This window comes from Ranitomeya variabilis, chromosome 1 (genome assembly GCF_051348905.1).
Source record: "Ranitomeya variabilis isolate aRanVar5 chromosome 1, aRanVar5.hap1, whole genome shotgun sequence".
Lineage (NCBI taxonomy): Eukaryota > Metazoa > Chordata > Amphibia > Anura > Dendrobatidae > Ranitomeya > Ranitomeya variabilis.
The window spans coordinates 944,239,688-944,254,936 of NC_135232.1; the positions used below are offsets into that span (position 1 = coordinate 944,239,688).

General features: G+C 44.6%; 1 long non-coding RNA gene across 1 annotated transcript; it reads right to left on the reverse strand.

The window, feature by feature from the left end:
- Positions 1 to 6,425: 6,425 nt before the first annotated feature.
- On the reverse strand, positions 6,426 to 11,065 carry LOC143778950 (uncharacterized). The gene is made up of 3 exons (XR_013216494.1): positions 10,658 to 11,065; positions 10,294 to 10,527; positions 6,426 to 6,516 (listed from the first exon to the last, which is right to left on the reverse strand). It is a non-coding gene; the product is annotated as an uncharacterized LOC143778950 (long non-coding RNA).
- Between the last annotated feature and the right edge of the window lie 4,184 nt (positions 11,066 to 15,249).

Below are 15,249 nucleotides of genomic sequence, written 5' to 3' on the forward strand. Positions count from 1 at the left end.
GCAATTATGATGTCAGCAATCGTGAGTTGTTGGCTATGAAGTGGGCATTTGAGGAGTGGCGACATTGGCTTGAGGGGGCCAAGCACCGTATTGTGGTCTTGACCGATCATAAGAATCTGATTTACCTCGAGTCTGCCAAACGGCTGAATCCTAGACAGGCCCGATGGTCCCTGTTTTTCTCCCTTTTTTATTTTGTGGTCTCGTATCTTCCGGGTTCTAAGAATGTTAAGCCTGATGCCCTCTCTAGGAGCTTTTTGCCTGATTCTCCTGGGGTCCTTGAGCCGGTCGGCATTCTGAAGGAAGGGGTGATTCTTTCTGCTCCCCTGATTTACGACGGGTTCTTTAGGAATTTCAGGCTGATAAACCTGACCGCTGTCCAGTGGGGAAACTGTTTGTTCCTGACAGATGGACTAGTAAAGTGATTTCTATGGTTCATTGTTCTGTGTTGGCTGGTCATCCTGGGATTTTTGGTACCAGAGATTTGGTTGGTAGGTCCTTTTGGTGGCCTTCTTTGTCACGGGATGTGCGCTCTTTTGTGCAGTCCTGTGGGACTTGTGCGCGGGCCAAGCCTTGCTGTTCCCGTGCTAGCTTTTGCCTTTGCCGGTCCCTGAGAGGCCTTGGACGCATATTTCTATGGATTTTATTTCGGATCTTCCGGTTTCCCAGAGGATGTCGGTTATCTGGGTGGTTTGTGACCGGTTTTCTAAGATGGTTCATTTGGTACCTTTGCCTAAATTGCCTTCCTCTTCTGATTTGGTTCCGTTGTTTTTTCAGCATGTGGTTTGTTTGCATGGCATTCCGGAGAATATTGTGTCCGATAGAGGTTCCCAGTTTGTTTCTAGGTTTTGGCGGGCCTTTTGTGCTAGGCTGGGCATTGATTTGTCTTTTTCGTCCGCATTTCATCCTCAGACAAATGGCCAGACCGAGCGAACTAATCAGACTTTGGAAACTTATTTGAGATGCTTTGTGTCTGCTGATCAGGATGATTGGGTGGCTTTCTTGCCATTGGCCGAGTTTGCCCTTAATAATCGGGCTAGTTCTGCTACCTTGGTTTCACCTTTCTTTTGTAACTCTGGTTTTCATCCTCGTTTTTCTTCAGGGCAGGTTGATCCTTCTGATTGTCCTGGGGTGGACTCTGTGGTTGACAGGTTGCAGCAGATTTGGGCTCATGTTGTTGACAATTTGGTGTTGTCTCAGGAGGGGGCTCAGCGTTTTGCTAACCGTCATCGGTGTGTTGGTTCCCGGCTTGCTGAATGGGTCCAAGTAGTCAGACCCCCACCAATCAATACGTTATCACTTATCCTGTGGATAGGTGATTACTTTTTTCCACAGGAAAACCGCTGTAAGTGCATTTCCGCCGCTGCGTTCCAAATATTTAATCTCTAATGGAAATAAAGAATCTTTTCCTAATTAATATCAGAGAGAACAAATGACCACCATACACAACACAATCCCCTATACCAAGACCAATATCACCACATACAGGAAGAAATACCCCCACACCATGACCAGACCACATATTACCACCACATAGTGACCGAATAATATGACATATTACCAGCATATAGGGACCAAATAATATCACATACATGGAGAAATACAGCCACATCGTGACCAGTCACAAATTACCACCAAATAGTGACTGAATACTACTATACTATTATGAATACAAACCACAATACTAACACCACTGTTATTACCATCGGTGACATTATACACAGTACCTCTGTATATAGTGTCAGTGTACAGGTAATACAGTGATCACCAGTGACATTATACACAGGAGCTCTGTATATAGTGTCAGTTCACAGGTAATACAGTGATCACCATTGACATGATACACAGGAGCTCTGTATATAGTGTCAGTGTACAGGTAATACAGTGCTCACCGGCAACATTATAATAATAATAATAATAATAATCTTTATTTATATAGCGCCAACATATTCCGCAGCACTTTGCAATTAAGCGGGGACTTATACAGACAAATTCAATACAAGTTAAGACAATTTAAACAGTGACATTAGGAGTGAGGTCCCTGCTCGCGAGCTTACAATCTACAAGGAAATGGGGGGACACAATAGGTGCAAAGTGCTTGTTATTTCAGGTCTGGCAAGTATAATACATAGGGATTTTCATACAAAGCTGCATGATCCGGTCATCAGCCCGTGTGTTTAAGTGCAATAGTCAAGTATCAAGTGCAGTTATCATGTGCATGGAGGGTGTGGAGACAGATGAATAGTAGGGTGCAGATTCAGAGTGATATTTGGAAGGAGGGAACAGGGCAAAGTTAGTTTACTGAGTAGTTGATGTGGTAGGCTTGTTTGAAGAGATGGGTTTTTAGAGCGCGCTTGAATAGGTCGGGGCTAGGTATCAGTCTGATCGTCTGGGGAAGTGCGTTCCAGAGAGCTGGCGCAGCACGAGAGAAGTCTTGTAGACGGAGGTGCGAGGTTCGGATTACGGGGGATGTTAGCCTTAGGTCGTTTGTAGAGCGGAGGGCACGTGTAGGGCGATAGACAGAGATGAGAGAGGAGATATAAGGCGGTGCAGAACTGTGGAGGGCTTTGTGGGTGAGAGAGATGAGTTTATACTGGACCCTGTAGCGAATGGGTAGCCAGTGTAATGACTGGCACAAGATGGAGGCATCGGTGAAGCGGTTAGACAGAAATATGACCCTGGCTGCCGCATTCAAGATGGATTGGAGAGGAGAAAGTTTGGTAAGAGGGAGACCGATCAGAAGAGAGTTGCAGTAGTCCAGACGAGAATGAATAAGAGCGACAGTAAGAGTCTTAGCAGTTTCAAAGGTGAGAAAAGGTCAGATTCTGGAGATGTTTTTAAGATGCAGGTGACAAGAGCGAGTGAGTGATCGGATATAGGGAGTAAAGGAAAGTTCGGTGTCGAATATGACCCCAAGACAGCGGGCATGCTGCTTGGGAGTTATGGTTGAACCCTCCAGGGTAATTTCGATGTTGGGTAGAGAGAGGTTAGTAGAAGGGAGAAACACAAGAAGTTCCGTTTTGGAGAGATTTAGTTTCAGATAGAGGGAGGACATGATGTTAGAGACAGCAGACAGACAATCCTTGGTATTTTGAATTAGGGTAGGGGTGATGACAGGGGAAGAAGTGTATAATTGGGTGTCATCAGCATAGAGATGATACTGGAACCCAAATCTGCTGATTGTTTGTCCAATAGGGGCCGTGTATAGAGAGAAGAGGAGGGGGCCTAGGACTGAGCCCTGCGGAACTCCGATAGTAAGGGGACGAGGAGAGGAAGAGGAGCCGGCGAAAGATACAGTGAAGGAGCGGTCAGAGAGGTAGGAGGAGAACCAGGAGAGGGCTGTGTCCTTGAGGCCTATGGAGCGGAGCATAGTGAGAAGGAGCTGGTGATCCACAGTGTCAAATGCGGCAGAGAGATCCAGGAGAATCAGCAGAGAGCAATGACCTTTGGATTTAGCTGTTAGTAGGTCATTAGAGACTTTAGTGAGGGCAGTTTCAGTGGAATGTAAAGAGCGGAAACCAGATTGTAAGGGGTCAAGAAGAGAGTTTTCCGAGAGTGGATTAGACGGGAGTGGACCAAGTGTTCCAGGAGTTTAGAGATGAAGGAAAGGTTAGATACAGGTCTGTAATTAGCAGTGCAGTTTTGGTCCAGGGATGGCTTTTTAAGTAAAGGGGTTATGATGGCATGTTTAAATGAGGAGGGAAAGATACCTGAAGAAAGAGAGAGGTTAAATATTTTAGTCAGGTGAGTGGTGACCACTGGTGAGAGAGACTGCAGGAGAGGTGAAGGAATGGGGTCACTGCTGCAGGTTGTAGGCCGAGCAGAAGCGAGGAGCTTGGAAACTTCTTCTTCTGAGACAGGCTCAAAGATGTCTAGTGAGCTTGAGGTGCGGCAGGGAAGGGGATCCAGGCACTGAGGAGATTGCGCTGAGATATTCAGATGGATGTGGTTGATTTTTTCTAGGAAGTAAGTGGCCAGATCCTCACCACTGAGATTGGTGATGGGGGCCTGTACTTTAGGTTTCAGGAGGGAGTTTAAGGTTTCAAAAAGTCGTTTTGAGTTGTTGGATAGTGAGGTGATGAGGGTGGTGAAGTAGGATTGTTTGGCCACATAAAGGGCAGAGTTATAGGTTTTGAGCATGAACTTATAGTGGATGAAGTCTTCTGCTAAGAGAGACTTTCTCCACTGCCGCTCTGCACACCTTGAACAACTCTGAAGAAAGCGTGTTTGCTTAGTGTGCCAGGGCTGCCGTTGTCTCTGTCGGGTCTTTCTGCGTGTAGAAGGTGCTGCTTCATCTAGGGCATTCTTCAGTGTATTATTGAAGTGTGACAATGCTAAGTCTGGGCAGGAGAGGGAGGAGGTGGGGGCTAAAGGTGTGTGGAGATTGTCCATAAGCTGCTGGGTATTAATGGAACGTGTATTCCGATAAGTGTGGTAAGTGGGGGTGTCCCGAGTGAGGAGACAATTCTTGACAGAGAAGGAAAGAAGGTTGTGGTCCGAAAGCGGGAGAGGGGAGTTAGTAAAGTCGTGTAGCGATCCGGGACGGGAGAAAACCAGGTCCAGAGTATTCCCATCCTCATGCGTAGGAGAATTAGTAAACTGTGAGAGGCCGAATGAAGAAGTTAGAGAAAGAAGATGAGAGGCAGATTGGGAGAGGGGATCATTGATGGGGATCTTAAAGTCTCCCATGATGAGGGTGGGGATGTCACAAGATAGAAAGTGAGTAAGCCAGGTGGCAAAGTGGTCTAGAAACAGGCGGGAGGAGCCTGGAGGGCGGTAAACAACCGCCACCCGCAAGGAGAAGGGCTTAAAGAGTCTGACGGTGTGGACTTCAAAGGAAGGAAATGTAAGTGAGGGAACTGGGGGGGATGACCTGGAAAGCACATTGTGCTGAAAGGAGCAAACCAACACCCCCACCCTGTCTGTTTTCAGGTCTGGTGGTATGTGAAAATTTCAGCCCACCAAACGAGAGAGCGGCAGCAGCGGTGGTGTCTGAGTGCTGGATCCAGGTTTCTGTAATAGCCAGAAGGTTAAGGGAATTAGAGAGTAAAAGATCGTGGATGTAAGTTAGTTTGTTACACACAGACCGAGCATTCCAGAGTGCACATTGGAAAGCTATAGGAGAAGGCATGTACTGAATGTTAATAAGATTAGCAGGGTTTCTATATGCAGCTGGAGGAGAGTAATGTATGCTGGTGGAGGGGGGGCCAGGGTTCGGGGAGATGTCACCTGCAACTAGTAGAAGGAGAAAAAACAGAAAGAGCAGGTGGTGGGATGATTTGTATAAACGTTTTGAGTGCTGCATGGCGGTAGTGGCTGGTTTGGAGTGGGTCAGAAATGTCAGTAGAGCCTCAGAGTTATACATGGGAGAGGGGAGAAGGGAGGGGTGGATATAGAGTGAGTGCCCAGAATGTGTTGAAGGGTGGGCGAGTTGTGAGTAGGCAGAAGTAAAAACCAATAAGAAGCAGATTGATATGATCAATGCATAATGTATTATGACTGACCAAGACTGATTGTTTGTTAAACTTATGCACCTTACCTGTCTCCTGCCCTGTCCAACTGCCATTGTCTAACTGCCATGCACTTTATACCGTTGCACTTAATATCTGTTACACACGCGAACCCGCACGCATACTATCCCAGCCAGACTAAATATATATGAAATGAAGTGACTGCTAGCATCAGAAACCAAATGGCCACAATCAGCAATTAACCAATTAGCATAAGGCCAGGGCAGGCATTACTATGCAGGGTAAACAACCAATGCGGAGCAAGGCCATAAAACAGTGGGGAAAAGGAAAAAAAAAGATAGCTTTGAACACTTTGAATCAGAGACCAAAAGCAGAGAAAAAAAAACACAAAACACAGGAGCGATTGAAAAATTACCATGAGCAAAGCTTGCTAAATATGGATCTCTGTATATAGTGTCAGTGTACAGGTAATATACAGGTAATATAGTGATCACCAGTGACATTATACACAGGAGATCTGTAAATAGTGTATAGTGTACAGGTAATACAGTGATCACCAGTGTCATTATACACAGGAGCTCTGTATATAATGTAAGTGTATAGGTAATACAGGAATCACCAGTGACATTATACACAGGAGATCTGTATATAGTGTCAGTGTAGTGTCAGTGTACAGATAATACAGTGATCACCAGTGACATTATACATAGGAGCTCCGTATATAGTGTCAGTGTACAGGTTATACAGGGATCACCAGTGACATTATACACAGGAGATCTGTATATAGTGTCAGTGTACAGGTAATACAGTGATCACTAGTGACATTATACACAGGACCTCTGTATATAGCATATAATGTACAGGTAATACAGTGATCACCAGTGACATTATACACAGGAGCTCTGTGCACAGTATATAGTGTATAGTGTGTGTGTGTACATGTAATACACTGACTCACCAGTGACGTCTGTAGTTGAAGTCCTTCATCTTCGCTTTTCTTCTTCAATCAGCACAGACCGCCGTCACTTCTTCCAGCCAGGACTCGTCTCTGCAAAAAATAACACACAGTCATCAATAGCTGATCACTTCCAGAGCACTTTCCTCACTTTTTCCCTGACTCCTACACTACGTCAGATGAAGAAGAAAAGCGAGAGTAACAGGACCTCCCTTTTGTTCCCTCCATGGAAAACCATTTTCTTAAAAGTAAATTATATTACAGTAGTAATAATGTTCCAATTGGACCCTAAAGAAATTATGTTCCCCACTTGTCACCATAAACTAATATAGCACGTTCCTCATTCTGGCCCCCGAACTGTAATTAAGTCCCTCATCCTGGCCCGCTTTTATTTAATAATCTTGCCCAGCCTTGCCCCCTATACTTTATAATATGCCGCAGCGTAACCCCCTTTATTTTATAATATGGCCCAGCCTGGCCCCCTATGTCCCTTGTTCAGCCTGGCCCCCAGATATCCATCCAGATTCCCCAGCTATACATACTGGCCCTCATATGTCCCTTGTCCTGCCCCACGATATATACAGTATATCTCCTGGACCCCATATATAGCTCTTGCAAACATTAAGAGACCACCACATCAAAACCCTGTCATGGGCAGCCTAATCTCAAGACCTGAACCCCATTGAAAACCTCTGGAATGTGTGAAAGACTGGTGGAAAGCATGCCAAGATGCATGAAAGCTGTGATTAAAAACCATGGTTATATCACAAAATATTGAGTTCTGAACTCTTCCAATCCTGAGTTAAAACATTAGTATTGTTGTTTCTAAATGATTATGAACGTGTTTTCTTTGTATTATGGGCAGCACGGTGGCGCAGTGGATAGCACAGCAGCCTTGCAGCGCTGGAGTCCTGGGTTCAAGCCCCACTTAAGGACAACATCTGCAAAGAGTTTGTATGTTCTCTCTGTGTTTGCGTGGGTTTCCTCCGGGTACTCTGGCTTCCTCCCACATTCCAAAGACATACTGATAGGGAATTTAGAATGTGAGCCCAAACGGGGACAGCGACGATAATGTGTGCAACCTGTAAAGCGCTGCGGAATATGTTAGCGCTATATAAAGATTATTATTATTTGAGGTCTAAAAGCACTGTTTTTATAATTTTGACCATTTCTCCTTTTCAGAAAAAAGATGCAACATTTATTGCTTGGAAATTCGGAGACATGTTGTCAGAAGTTTATAGAATAAAAGAACAATTTACATTTTACTCAAAAATATACCTATAAAGAGAAAAATCAGACAAACTGACAATTTTGCAGTGATCTCTTATTTTTTGACAGAACTGTATCCTTCCTGGTCCATTGTCCTGGCCCCCCCATATATCCATCCTGGCCCCACATATATGCAACCTGCCCCCCCATATATATCCATCCTGGCCCCTCCCCATAAATCCATCTTGGCCCCTCATATATATGCATCATGGCTGTATCATATATATGCATCCTGGCTCCCCATTTATCCATCCTGGTCCCTTGTCCTGCCCCTCTCCTATATATCCATCCTGGACCCCATATATGCATTATGGCCCCCTCCTATATATCCATCCTGCCCCCCTCCATATATCCATCCCACCCCCATATATCCATCATAGGTGCCCCATATATGCATCCTGGCCCGCCTTATATATGCATCCTGCCCCCCATATATATGCATACTGGTCCCTTGTCCTGCCCTCATAAATCCATCCTGGCCCCCCATATATATGCATCCTGGCTCCCCCATATATCCATCTTGGCACCCCGTATATCCATCCTGGACTCTTGTCCTGCCACCCCGTATATCTATCCTGGCCCCCCCATATGTACCAATCCTGGTCCCTAGTCCTTCCCCCGCATATATCCATCCTGGCCCCCATATCTCCATCCTGGCCCCCATATGTATCCATCTGGCCCCTTGTCCTGCCCCCCATATGTATTTATCCTAGCCCCCATGTGTATCCATCCTGGCCCCCATGTGTATCTATCTTGGCCCCCATGTGTATACATCCTGGCCCTCCACGTGTATCTATCCTGCCACCCATGTGTATCCATCCTGCCACCCATGTGTATCCATCCTGTCACCCATGTGTATCCATCCTGGCTCTCCATGTGTATCCATCCTGCCACCCATGTGTATCCATCCTGCCACCCATGTTTATCCATCCTGGCACCCCATATTTGTATCCATCCTGCCCCCATGTGTATCCATCCTAGCCCCTTGTCCTGCCCCTGTCCCCATGTGCATCCATCCTGGACCCCATATGTGTATCCATCCTGGCCCCTCGTATATGTATCCATCCTGGCCCCCCGTATGTGTATCCATCCTGCCCCCAAGTGTATCCATCCTGGACCCCATATGTATATCAATCCTGGCCCCCGTATGTGTATCCATCCTGGGCCCCGTATGTGTATCCATCCTGGCCCCCATATGTGTATCCATCCTGGCCCCCCGTATGTGTATCCATCCTGGACCCCCGTATGTGTATCCATCCTGCCCCCATGTGTATCCATCTTGGCCCCCCGTATGTGGATCCATTCTCGTCCCCATATGTGTATCCATCCTGGCCCACCCGTATGTGTATCCTTCCTGGCCCCCATGTGTATTCATCCTGGCCCCCCATATATGTATGCATCCTGCCCCCCATGTGTATCCATCCTGGACCCCCTTATGTGTATCCATCCTGGTCCCCGTATGTGTATCCATTCTGGCCCCCCGTATGTGTATCCATCCTGGCCCCCCGTATGTGTATCCATCCTGGTCCCCCCTATGTGTATCCATCCTGGGCTACGTATGTGTATCCATCCTGCCCCCCCATGAGAGAGAGAGAAGATAAAAAAACATTCCTCTTACCTTCCTGTGCTCCTGTCGGCATCCTCCTCCTCTGCAGGTATGTGCGCACATAGTAAAATGGCCGCCCACATAGCAGAGGCCGGCAGTGAATGTGTGCACCCATCATATGCGGCGCATGACACTGACATCATACGCCAGTGACGACGGGCACACACTTGCCAGTATCGATCGGGACGTGTGCTGTTCAGGTAATGAACGCTGCGTACACGCGCCCCTGCACATACGCAGTCTGCGCTTTTAAAGGGAACCTGTCAGCAGTTTTGGCTGATATAAGATACGGCCACTGCCTTTCAGGACTTATCTCAGCTGCAGTACTTTACTCTGTTGTCTTTTGTCCACCTTTCATCCATGTTCAATAAAAGTTATTTTCCCTGTTGGAGTACAGCTGCATTCCCGGACTCTCAATGCCTGGACTACGGTAACCAAAGAAGAGAAGGTAAATCTTGGTGACAAGGCTGTGTCAGCCCTGTATTGCATGTGCAAGGGGCTGGGATGTCTTTGGACTGTGTTTAGTGGGTGAGGACGGTCAGGGCTACCACCATGGTTGCCCTTGCTACACTTGGCGTAGTCGTCAGGATGGACTTCCGCAGCATTGTAATTGCAAGACCACAGGATAAAGGACTTTTGGGAATGTGTGCATCGGTAACAATGGAAGTGATGACCGAAGTTTGTGACTCTGAGCCTGAGATGTATGATTTGATTGCCGAACTAGAGAAGATGGAGCTGTCGGCTGACAGCGATCCTGAAATTTGTGACTGTGAAATTGGGACTTGTGATGTGTTGCCCGCCGTGACAGGATTGCAGATTGCGGATGTTGTGGACTCAAAGATGGAGCTGACCGCTGCTGAAAAGATGGCGGCCGTTGGCACGAAAACTGAGAAAGGAGCTGCTGACCTCCCAACCTAACCAGGAGAAACGGGTGGAGCAGCAGAAGTTGACCCCACCCATGAATGGGTGGCACCCAAAGGAACCCGACAGTGTACCTGTGAAGGAGACGCCTTTGCCGGCTGACATGGAGAGGAACAGTATGTCTTTCCGCGACGGCGGCCACCAGGATTGGAGATTGTCCAAGACCCGGGCGGAGGTGGGCCTGAAGTTCGAATTCTGGTGGTCCGAAGAATTGGAGGAGCTGCCCTTGTTCTGATGGCCGCACCAGCCACCTGTGGAGGCCGAGGACTACAAAGAAGATGAAGGCTTGGTGATGCCCCGATGGGAACCTGCAGGCATGCAAAAGACACTGGAAGCAGCCCTGCGAGGCATCATGGCAGTCGCAGTTACCGGTGGACTACCAATGGGCACTGCGGTGAGTAAAAACTCCCCACCTGGCCGTTTTGCCACCCTGCTCACCTGCTTCCCGTGGCTCTGCCATCTTCACCGGAGCCGTCCCATCGGACCTTTCAGTCTTCGTCTGCAGTAGAGATGGCCCCTGGTGATAGATCGGGCGATTCTGAATGTGGAGTTACCAAATATGTGTATTTTTTTATTTTGAATGGGGCAAAAGTGGGATGATTTGAACTTTTATATATTTTTTAATATTTTAAAAACTTTTTTTTCACTTGCTTCAATAGTCTGCTCACTTGTGCTACACATAGCAGGGCTAATATGCTATGAGTGCCAGCCACTGGGCAGTTCAGTAATGACAATCACAGGAGTCTCCTGCAAACCCCGTGTTGTCATGCCAACCCATCAGCGTTCTGTGACACGGGCACTGATGGGTGGCTCTAAGACACACATCCGGTTTGTGCCAGTTAAATGCCGCTGTCAGAGATTGACAACGGCATTTAACTAGTTAACAGCTGCGGGTGGATCGCGACTCCATCCACGGTATTTAGGGGCACAAGTCAGCATAGGTGTGTAGGTTATGGTTGTCAAATTGGACTAGTAAAACAGGTGTACAAAAACAAACGTACACAGGTAAATGTCTACATTTTTTTCAACAAAATTCTAATTCAACCCCTTTCCTTAAAATGGCATAATAAAAAATATAAATACATGCCCAAAAAGCCAGCAAATGCAACGAGGTGCTGTTTTAGTGTGGCAGGTAAGGTTGTAAAATTTGACTAGAAAAAAGTGCAAAAAAAAATTGTATGCAGCATGCACATTTTGTGCGAGTTGCAGTTAAATGTTTGGATTTTGGGGAATTTTATTTTCTATTTAAAAAAAAAATCTATTATTCTGCCTTCATAATGACTGCACGAGAAATGCAAAAACTCCATACAGTCACATGGGACAAACAAACATAATCTCTGACACGGATTTCAATTTTTTTTCTGTAAAAAACTATTGCATGTTTCATTGTAATTCTGTTAGTCTGGCACTAAATTGTATGGCTAGCATTGCTGCTGCTAGTACCTCTCCAATCTCTTCCCCCCTATCAATTAAATTTCTATATTATTTCCAGCCTACTGCTCTCACTTTCACTGCCACAGTTATTAAGCATACTGCTGAATCGAGTATTTGTCTAATTATTAGGACTTTCTCTTCCTGTCTTTATTGTTGAGCTGTGAGTTGCAACAAAATCTCACTATATTTAATAGCAAAATCATGAAGCACCAAAGTAGATGATAAGAGAGAGCAGGTCGCACTAGCTCTCCCCAAGCACCCAACGGGTGCCAACACAACAGGACAGCTCCAAGCAAGGATCAATACAAAAAAGCGGAGCAAAAACATCCATAACAACATAGTTATGTATAAAAGTATATAATGTTTATTTTATAATTACACCAATATAGTATCAATAATCACACTATAAATAAGTACTGTATGTACTATCTACACAAAGGAGGGCAGTAGAAAGGAGACATGACAATCGCCAAGTGGACAGAGGGGGAAACAGAATAAATTACATATTTTTACATACATATTGTAAACCCATGATTGCTATATACAGGGTCCTTTGTTAAAATTCACTGGGACCTGTGAATTTGATAAAATTTTACTCAAAACTGATTTGCATTAAATAGATTTTGATCATCTCTAATTAACAGTAATGTAAATATAAATCTTTATTGGGTAAAATAATTAAAAATTACATAAAAGAACAGTCTATTAAATAACATGAAACTAATAGGAATGCCTAAATGGAAAATACCAAACAAACAGGAGCTGGTTTGCAGAGAAGCAAATTTCAGGGCCAATTTATGAAGCATAATACTAGTATATATAAAGGATATGAAGTCTACTCACACAGTATTTAAACACATAGTATAATACCCCCATATTGAATTGTCTTACATAATTTGCCTCCTCAGTACCCCCACAAACAAAATATGATGTCCCCATAATGTCCCCAGCAAAGTATGATTCTCCCACAGTGTAACCCAGCACAATATTATGCTCTCACTGCCCCAACAAAGTATAATGCCCCACTAGTTCCCCTACACAGTATAATGCCCCCACTCTCAGCCAACACAGTATGATGCTCCTACAGTGCTTCACATAGATTATGTAGCCTCAACAGTGATTCCACACAGCGTGATGCCCCACGGCCCCTACATAGAATGATGGCCCCAGAGCCCCCTACATACAGTATGATGATCCTACGGTACCCCACACAATAATTTGGCACCAACTGCCCCAAACACGTTATGATGACCCAACAGCCCTCCACACAGTATAATTGCCCCCCATAATACCCCACCCCTCAAACTTCTTCACAAAGTATGATGCTGGTACTTTTCTGTCTTATCTCCAGAGCCAAGGGAGAAAGCTCAAGATTCCCATGTCACACAATCCAGAGCATTTTCCAAATATCTGCCCACAAAGGCTGTATAGGAACCAAAGCAAATTGGACTGAAGTAGCGATAGACTTACTGAAGGAGTTTGTCTATATTGTGGTGAACAGGATCATTCTCACATAAACTATTCCAAACTCAAGGCCAAAAAAGGAAACTTAAGACCCTAGTGAAATAAGAAGGGATTGCCTTGGAATTATCTCTATCCTCTGCTAAAGACAAACTGGTTGTGTCTATTTTATATGTCTATATCAAGCTTTCATTGATTCTAGAGCTTCAGAGACTTTTATTGACTTAACATCTCTTTTGCTAACAAGTGAAAAAAAATCCCTCTGTTTCTTTGTGGATTCCTGTGAAACTGATCTAAACAAACATTTCCTGGTGGTCATATCCAGTTCTGGACTGAAGGTGAGTCTATACATTGATAAACATTTTTATTTTTATTTTGCCACTTTATGACACATCAGCGCTTTTGGAACTTCAATGGTTACATGCTCCAGTCATTGACTGGTCAACTGACCAGATATCCCAGTCGGGATAATTTTGCTTTCATAATTGCCTCAAAGCTCCCCCTCAACCACCTTCTCTGAAACCCTGCTCTGCCTTCATTGACGTCTATTTTCCTGCTTCATATCAGAACTATGCAGATGTCTTTTGGAAGAAGAACTCTGAGACACTGCCTCAACACTGGCCATTTGACTGTGCTATTCCCCTTCCTCCAGGTGTTGAATCATCCATAGGGAGAATTTACCCTCTATATCTCCCTAAGACTAAGGTGATGTTTGTCTACAGAGAGTATGGAAAAGGTTCCATCCAAAAATCTTCGTCTTTGGGTAATTCAGGGCTCTTTGTAAAAAAATAAAAAAAAAAGATCTGGGTGATAACATCAAGCTAAAAGACTGTTATCCATTTAATCTCTGAATTATTTGACAAGAATAAAGGTCAAAATTATAATCGTTAGCCATAAAGTGTGTGATGAATGGAAAACCATATTCAACACCCATCATGGTCACTATGAGTAACTTGTAATGCCTTTCAGAATATACAATGCATCAGCTGTGTTCCAGCATTTTGTTAATGCGATTTTTCATGATGTCTTCTATCAGTACATCATTGTCTATCTAGATGACAGTCTGATCTTCTCCAGAGGTCTAGACTCACATCATCTTCATGTCTGCTACGTACTGAAGAGACTGCGCTAAAACCTTCTTCATGCCAAGCTGGAGAAATGTCTATTTGAGTGTTATGAACTGTCCTTTCTCAGATATATTATCTTATCTGGAGGTCTTCAAATGGATTCAGATAAAGTTTCTGTTATGTTTGGCCATAACCCGTTGACCTCAAGGCTCTCCAAAGATTCCTCATTATTGCAAACTATTAGTGTCAGTTCATTAAAAATGACTTACAAGAAAATGCTTCTCTTACGGCCTTAACTTGGAAGGGCGCTAATTCTCGCCACTGGTAAGACTTCACTGTTCCAACCTCCCAAGAACTTAAATCTTGTTTTTTCAATGCTTAGGTATTTCACCATCCTGACATCAACGGGTCATTTTTCCTTGTCTGCTATTGATGTAAGAGAAGTTCTCTCACAAAATTCCTTTGGATCAAGAATCATCTGGGTTCATGTTGATTCTTCTCCAATAACTTAATTTACAGTAGAACAGAACTATTCTATTTGTGACAGTAAGCCATGAAATTAGCTCTAGATGAATGGCGACACATTCTTGAAGAAGTTAAATACCCAGTGACCATCTATACTGAATATCTTCAGTCCGCCATAGGCTTAATCCCTAATAAGCTTGATCGTCTCTCTTCTTCTCATGATTGACTTCATTCTCACACGCATCCAGCTGAGAAAATCCGCAGGGCTGATAACCTATCCAGGTCCTCTGATCCTCGTGATACCTCTAAATATGCACCCTCTCATGTAATTGAACCTGAACATTTACTTGTTACCATCTCTTCTTCTTGCAATACTCTTCTTTTGTCATACTGTCATTAACTTATAGGCATGTTGTTTCCATGCAGTCATAATTAGTAAAAACTTCCAAATATCTTGCAGTTTTCACTCTGACCACTAACTATCACAGTAGTCTGACACTCACTGCTTTGTAAGAGACCAGTTTTCAGTATTCATCCTATTACCATCATAGGTAGAATTACAATAAGGCTATTTGTACACAATGTCTTTTTCAGGAGGACTCC